The sequence below is a fragment of the Anarrhichthys ocellatus genome, unplaced genomic scaffold, assembly GCF_004355925.1.
Source record: "Anarrhichthys ocellatus isolate YVR2014 unplaced genomic scaffold, GSC_Weel_1.0 scaffold131, whole genome shotgun sequence".
In the NCBI taxonomy this organism is placed as follows: Eukaryota; Metazoa; Chordata; class Actinopteri; order Perciformes; family Anarhichadidae; genus Anarrhichthys; species Anarrhichthys ocellatus.
The window spans coordinates 318,786-327,051 of record NW_022280161.1 but is presented as its reverse complement, the minus strand read 5'-3'; positions in this window follow the sequence as shown (position 1 = coordinate 327,051).

Here is an 8,266-nt window from a genome sequence, read left to right as displayed (position 1 = left end):
AACATTTTATTTTATTTTAACATGAATTCCGATGGATTCTTTTAAGACTGCTATTAATATTGGCATAAAACTGAACACCACTATAATATATATATATATATATATATATATATATATATTAAGCAATGTTGAAAAAAAAGCAAAACAGCTAATGCCATTATATTTCAACAGGTGATTGAGATTAAAATCTCTTTTTCAAGAGTGACCTGGCCAAAAGGTCTTTGAGCTAAATGCTAATGACTGCCTGCTACCATGCTCACAATAACAATGCTTACATGCTGATGTTTAAACCAAACCAAAAAACCAAAGTATTGGACCTGATGGTGGTACTTGGTGAAAAGCACAGTTCATCCTCTATGTACCAAGGATATCTGTCACACAAAAATCATAAGTGCTGATAAAGGCATAGAGCTGAGATCAAAATGAAGGTAATGGAAGTCTAAGCAAGGGGGCCGGAGGTAGAGGCCCCTGCCCCTTTTCCGCTTGTGTGTTGATGTATTCTTTTGAATGAAGTGAATGTCCTTTTGACAAATGAATCATTAATACATGTTACCATGTATTACAGTGTATCGGAGGTGTAATGTAATGTAGAGGATGTAGTTTTATCATCTGTGACTTCTTCACATGAATAACTGGGTGTAATCTGAAGCAGCTGCTGACAATACAGTCTATGCGTAAGAAAGGAGGACAGTAGTGCAAGGGTGTGAAAAGGTGATAAGGAGGAACTATGTATCATTATTTTAAAAAATCAATTATGGCCTCATATAGACTTTGCAGAGAATGTTGATAAACTGAGAATTTAAAGTTTAAAGTGACATGACTATATTTGTTGCAGTTTTCTAAAATATATCAGCAGATTTGAAAACATCGTTTAGCGGTCTTGCAGCCCCAGATGGCAGTGCAAGGCAAGTATGCAGCTGCTGACTGAACTACATGTGTTTTATGTGTGTAGCGCCTAGTTGGTTCAGTTACCTTGTATCACACCATTATCTCTGTATTTTGTAATTTTGTCTTTAACTGCTCTTTATCTTAACTTTCTCTATTTATCTGTTCTTATTTCTGTCCCAGTGCTGCTGCTAAACCAAATCTTGGGGATCAATGAAGGCGTATCTTATCTTACCAGATGACTCCAGCTTCCCCTGCATGAAGCATTACATTACAGTCATTTTATTTTTATCTTTAGCAGTTGCTTACTCACTCGTCTGAGGTTTAGGAGATATGTTTGCATTTTACTCATGAAGCAGAAGCTCATCCATTTTCAGTCTGCTCTTCTATCCAAGAACGCAGACAAGTCATTTCATCGGCTTTAGTTTAGTGGTTAAGCAGTAAACAGGAATGTGCTAAAACAATTATTCAGGAATAAGGAGATGATCTCTCACAGCTCCTCCTCGTTGTCCCCCCCTCCACTGCATTAATGTGGTTCTTCAGGTGAAACCACACCTCCACACACATTCCAGGAAAAGCAATCATGATTGGGCTTGTCCTCCGCCAACACCCGCACACACAAACACGGACACACTCACATATAAACTGATATAATCTAAACTCTTGTCCATGGTGGTTTCAGACGCTCGACTTATAGCTTTTCACTGCAAAGCTAAAGTTGTTTTTGCCTGCAAGTGCATGCATTGTGATCATGTGACTCACATGTGAAGCTCTAACCAGAAAGGGAACGGCTTCGCTGCCATAAAGATTTGATGGGAACTAAAAGCTCCCGAATGGCCTGATGATGGGCAGGAAGTCCAGTGTTACTGAATGATGGAAGTGCTTTTGTGCTGTAGTCAGCTGCAGACATATAGAGAAACACTCTAGGCCTTCTCTTCTACAGCCAACGTTAAGAAGTTAAGGGATTTTAGTTCTATAAAGTATGCCCTTTTGGTTTTATTTTGCATGTTCAGAATTGCATAATAGTTTCTAATATGTTATGTGAAAAGAACTATGTGATTGTGTGGCTATTTGTGTGCATCCCTGTTTTAGTGTCCCCCTGGAGTCTTTTTTTCTTCTTGTAATCTAAATTGTATCCATTGAGATAGAAACCAAGGCTACAACATTATGTTAATATTGCCAAAGTGAGAAACCAAATATTCTATTGCATACAATTTATTTATGACTCAGCTTAATTTCTTTGAAGGTTATACTCTTAAAGTATTTCACTTTGTCAAAGCTGTTGTTGTAAATCCACCAGTATCCCCAGTGCTGTCAGCAGATACTAGACTATCCTAAACATTGACCTGACAGTTAATGATTGACATGATAACCGTTTAGCAGCCACCACTAAAGGCCTGGACAAAGGGAGACAATCTGCTGGGCAGTTAACAAAAAGTCAAAGGAACAAAAATTATGTTTTATGTGGAATTATGTAATGTATTTTTATTCAAGGAATAAAAGCAGAGCATACACTACATTAAGTTATAGCAGAGCTTTACTTTGTGTGGTCTGTTTTGTTGAGTGTGAAATAGTTGGGAAAAACAACAACAACTGAGCCATCTCTATTGCGACTGAGCAAAGACCATGAGATGGTTGAAAGCTCTGGAAAACAATAGTTATGCCTAATGTGGATCTTGAGTTATGATTTCTTTTGCTTTAAGCGTTTTGTTGTTGAAGATCAAACATGAAGGAAAGCAAACATTCCATGTTCTTTTCTAATCTGATGTCAGTGCAGTTACTCATTGATCATGACCAGTAGTTTTACAACAAGACAGTCTACAGTCATGCTAGCAACTCTGTAAGGCTGTACTTATGCACAGGGCTTTGAGCTAAATCCTAATGCTAGCATGGCAATGTATGCACAGTGACAATGCTAACATGCTGATGTTTTGCAGAACATCAATGTTACAATGTTACTGTAACTTGATTGTAATGCTACACAGTGGTTACTGAAAAAGTAAAAACGATAGACGCTGTGGGAAGAGGCGAAGATACGTAGATTAGTCCTAAAAGGTCGACTCTATCTCAAAAATGGCCTCGCAAGATAAGGGCCACTTTAAAACAGTAGATGGTGTTGTGAGCCATTGCAAATGACGATTTTTAAATACTAAATTTGGTAAGAAATGTCTACAACCAGCACGTGTTTCATCACAGTGCAGTCATATCATAGCTAAAAAACCCATTGAAGTGTGCAGTTACTCTTTAACTACATTTGCCACCTTAGTTTAGCGTGTTAGCATTTGCTAATTAGCACTAAAAACAGAACTGCTGAGGCTGAGGTCAAAGACAAATTGAAATTCTGACCTTATGATGGTGCTAGATGAAAATTCAGAATATCACCAAAGTATTTACGAAAGATTCTCTGGCGCCATCTCTCCCACTGCCTCTGCTTTCTCTACTAATTAACAAGATTCAAGTTCATCTGGAGTTTGGGAGCTTGTTTTACATTCCTGTATGATAGTGGAAGGACACCATGCTTGTTTCTGTGTGTGTGAGAAAGTGAATGAGATAAGTGATCTGGTCAGAATAAACTTTGTCTCTTAGTTGACACACATAAACACAGTCAAGGTCAGTGGGTGATAGCTTGTTTGCAATCACGTGACTATTATGACGCGCAAAATTCAAATAGAGGGCAGGAAGTGAAGAACCTATATACTGGAAATGGAGCAAAGTGAATACATAAAAGCGTTGGTTGAACCTGCACGCAGCAGTTATTGCCAGAAAATAGAAACACATATTGGATGCGATCCCTACAAAATGAAGAAGAGCAATTTTTCGCACTTAACTGATTTGCCCGTTGTGGAGGCGATCAACATTACAAATTACCTCGTCCTCCAGACCTCCTACACGGGTTGCCAGATGAAGGCGTACAAGAGTCTTAAGGCTTACAACTATTTTTTGAGCGGTTGGGTCCACGATCTTGCTACCAAAGTAGCATTGAACGACTGCCGTCTTGTTTTGGCCCGGGGAGCTAGCATTGCTAAAAACAAATCTCCCGGTAGATTCAGACATAAAAAGGACTGTTACAGTAAGCATGGTTTCCTGTTTTTTAAAAGAGATTTTCTTTTCTTTGTGCATAGTGAATTGTAATTGTATTTGCTACTGCAGCATTTACAACAACGTTCCAACAGTAAATTCAGACTTGTGCCATGTTGGAGGTGTTACAGAAGTTTTATTAGGTCTGGTCAAGATTTACATTGTGACTTTTGAGTGAAATTGACTCGGATACTTATTCAGACATGAGACCAACATGTAAAGTTTACATCACATTTTTGCTACATACATGTCTGAAAGGTTCATGAAATTTTTTTGCTGTTCAGGCAGAATCCTCTGGCGTCACTATCATGACGCCGGGGGCAGCCTTTTGGGCAGCCTTTTGGGCAGACACTGCGTGGTTAATGTTGTGAAAGAGTTGTTGTGAAATGTGAAAGAGTCGAGGTTAACGTTGTTACATGTGGTTAACATTATAAAACAGCGGCAGTTAGGTTTAGGCAACAAAACCACATACACATCGGAAGTAAAATTCACGCAACTTGTGGTTTCACACGGGAGACAATTGCCAGTCCCCAATAAAAGTCTTGTGTTTGTTTGACCCATCCCCACCCCTCCCTCCTGCCATTAGCCAACTTCTCGCTCTTAAATACTAAATCCGTTGCTCTGTTTCTAATATTGATTAGGGGTTGGAGTGTCTTGAAAGCCTTGTGCATCTCATACAGACTTTTAAGTGTGCCTGGTGCGTCAGTATCAAGACGCAGAGGGCCACTGCCTAAGCGTTGGTATTTGACACCATGGGAGTGAGACCAGGCTGGAAAAGGGCTGACATTTGAATTTGTGTCAGATTAATTGTAACAAAAATGCCAATGATATGGTATCAACAAAGTCACACTACTGTAATTAGTAATAGTATTACTTTCTTCACTGAATAACAAGGGTTAGGGTTACACAGGTCCCTTAACAATACCTAAAATCCATAAATATAGCTTTAATTAATAATTAAAAATTTAATTATTTAGTACTTATAATAGTAATGGTATTTGGACGTATTTTACACGACTGTATTTTAATCCATTGTGTGATCAATCTACCCCGCCACAAAAATTGGATCCTCCCAGTGGAGATGATTGCCTACTGTGCACTATTGGTAAATTAACTGGATGACACCTGTGATGTCTTAAAGGTTCAACAGGATCAGTAATGTCTCTGTTTTCTCCAGGAATTTTGTTGACTACATTCCGGGCAGGGACACTCAAGGTCAACTGGTTGCAGATGAACCTGCAAGGCAAAAGAGCGGAGATAGAGCGGACCACGGCACCAGCCTATAGTAATATAATAATTTATAATCATGTCATAATAATAATTCATAATTATATTATCTATAATATTGATTTCTTTCAGAAAAACAGCCAACATGCAAAATATACATAGTTGATTTCTCGCTTAAAAAATGATCGGAAATGTTGAAATAGTTTACGAAAATTGTAAAAAAACAAACTATAGTTCGGACCAGGAAGTCTACCTTCGGACTAGGGAAACAAAAACCTGAGCTGGCGGGGCTGAACCGCTCCTCCCAGGCCTGTCTAGTTCGAAGCACCAGTTAAGATCATAGGCTAATGTTAGTGTTTAACAGCCTCTAGCCAATCAGGCAGAGTAGGGGTGGGTCTTCGCGCAAGACATACTGGATACAAGACATACTGTCATGTCCAGCACATGACAGAACGGATCTGGCAGCTGGGAAGAATCGGTTACTGACACTCCCATCTGCTCTCCTCACGGGGATGTAGTTGGCCAGCAGCGTAGGGTTCGGCTAATATGGTCCCAGTTATGGTTAATGTTAACTTTCATGGATGGAGGGACTGTTCGTAGCTATTGAAAAAAACATATTTTTTTAAACGACAACACTCAGTGATTGTGGCTTAATCATACCCTGAATACCCTGATGTTAACATGACGATTACAGTCATGGCTATTAGTACCCATTGCTAATGAACCCCACTAGCAAGCCCAGTTTTGCGTCTAGCCCTGTTTACAATAGGCTCAATTATTGTCCATAAGAACTTCAGTCAACCAAAAACTAAAATGTGACAAATACTAAAATTATACACGTAGACATTAAAGTCCTGATTACACCCATAGTCCCACATAAGGTAGTGTATCGCTCTTCAAACTCAACAAACAATGTAATCTGACACTGCTTGCTGCCTTCCTCCCACTCCTGCCCTATTCCTTCACTCCTTCATTCCTCCTCTTTTCTCCCTCGCTCCCTTTCTATCCCACATCGACCCTTTTTACTGGCTAAGTGGTGGCCACTGTAAACTGACCAGTGTTTCTTCTTCTGCCCCCACTTCCCTCTGTCCTTCTGTGGGAAGGATGGATGACTGATGAGGGGAAGAGCAAAAGATAACATCTCTTAATTGCTTTTTTGAAAAGTCCCCCATCTTTCATGTTCATTCACTCTGAAGCTGTAGAGGATTATGTTATAGACTTTATTATGTCTTTAATGGAAGGGACACTTAAAATGAATGTTTTACAATTGATTGTTGTTACCTTCGGTATCTAGCATAACCTTCGGTAACTAGCATAACATTGAAGTGTTAATGTGCTGTACTCTGCTAATGTTAGCTCCACAGGTATATCCGCAGAAATGTAATGTAACTACTTCAAAAAATATATATCTCCTTCCAACCTCTCCGGGTAACGATTATCACTATTACACGTGCTCCAGGCACAGCGCTTTAATCAGGACTAGCTTCAAATGAATGTAGCTAAGTTCCAATTTCAGCAAAGAAAAATAAAGGAATCCGAGACCAAAGACCCTGGTGCTCAATAAAATATTGAAAATAATAAACAAAACCACAAGCCCTATCTCATTTATGAAAAGAGTACATATCTAAATTACGATAGTCCTCGGCCTATCTCAATAAATTTAAAAACAATAGTTTATGTTATTTATTGTCTGTTTATTTCTAATATTTTAGCCCTCTGTGATACAGTAAAATATGAACATTTGACATTGTGACATTTTGTTCTCTCAATGATTTGAGAAAAAAAAGTTGCCCCTAACTCCAAAGCAACAACACAGAAGCTAACATTACCTGCTCTTGAGACTGCCTGATACTCAGTGTAAGTAAATTAGGATTTACTGCTTTAACTGCTTTTATCTATAATCAAAAATTCCAGGGAATGATATTTGAAGCAGTGTAAAAAATCTTTCTCCAACATAAAGTTAACAAACATTAGCAAGGACCTAAGCTACATCCTGCTACAAGGCTAACCTAGCTAAAGTTATATCAAGATCATACTTATCAGTAATCATCATTTTAAAAAAACTGATAACATATACATAGATAGGATTCAACACTAAACTTCTGTGGAGCTGAGAAATTCTTCTGTTAACATCACAAATAAAGTTGTGAATTATTGGTAAATTCTTTTAGCTAGCATTAGCATTGCTAAGAGGAAGAGGAAAAATGCAGGCTAGTTCCATCAACAGTAAATGTTTAAAGATTTTGTGTTGGCATTTACTCTGGCTTTAAATACTTTAATACAGACAGTGTTTTTTGTTTGCTTCATTGCTGTTCTTTTTCTTATGATGCTGACAATATTAGCAAGTGTTCTTTCGCTTGTTCCCAGGCGTTAGTTAGTAAGGCAGTATAATCCCTGTTTGTGGCTAGCCTGAACACTGTGTGTTGGCCTCAAATTATATAACATTACATTACATTACAGTCATTTAGCAGACGCTTTTATCCAAAGCGACTTACAATAGGTGTATTCAACATCGGTTTTCGAGAGAACAACTAGTCACCAGTAAGTGCATGTCCTTTCCTCAAACAAGCATCTAAGAGCATAAACCAGCGCCAATGTAGGCTACAGTGCAGAAACAAACGAATGCAATAAGTGCCACAAACTAATATGAAAACGATAAGTTAATGCTACATGAGATAAGGCCCATAATATATTGCTGGCTCTTGTTAGCAGCCTAGATATACAGCCAGTATATTGTCAACCACTGCACACAAGGAGAGTACCTTGCACACAAGGAGAGTACCTTGCACACTAATGTGGTTGTCCATTATGTTTTTGAGTAGTAAGTTGCCCATGTTGTATATTTTGTCTGCAGCTTAAGGGCAACCCTAAACTTTGAAATGTTTGCGGGTTCAGGACTGCCGGAATGCACAATTAGTTTTGATCTCTGTGAGGCTCTCTGATTTGGTGAGGAATAGTGAGTTTCTGTGGGGCGTCCTCTTGGGTCTCGCCATGATATATTGTCACACTTGACACTGAATAAATCCAGTCACAAGTCAGTTGGTCAGGCTTATGGCTAAGCTTTGCTTGAAATAAT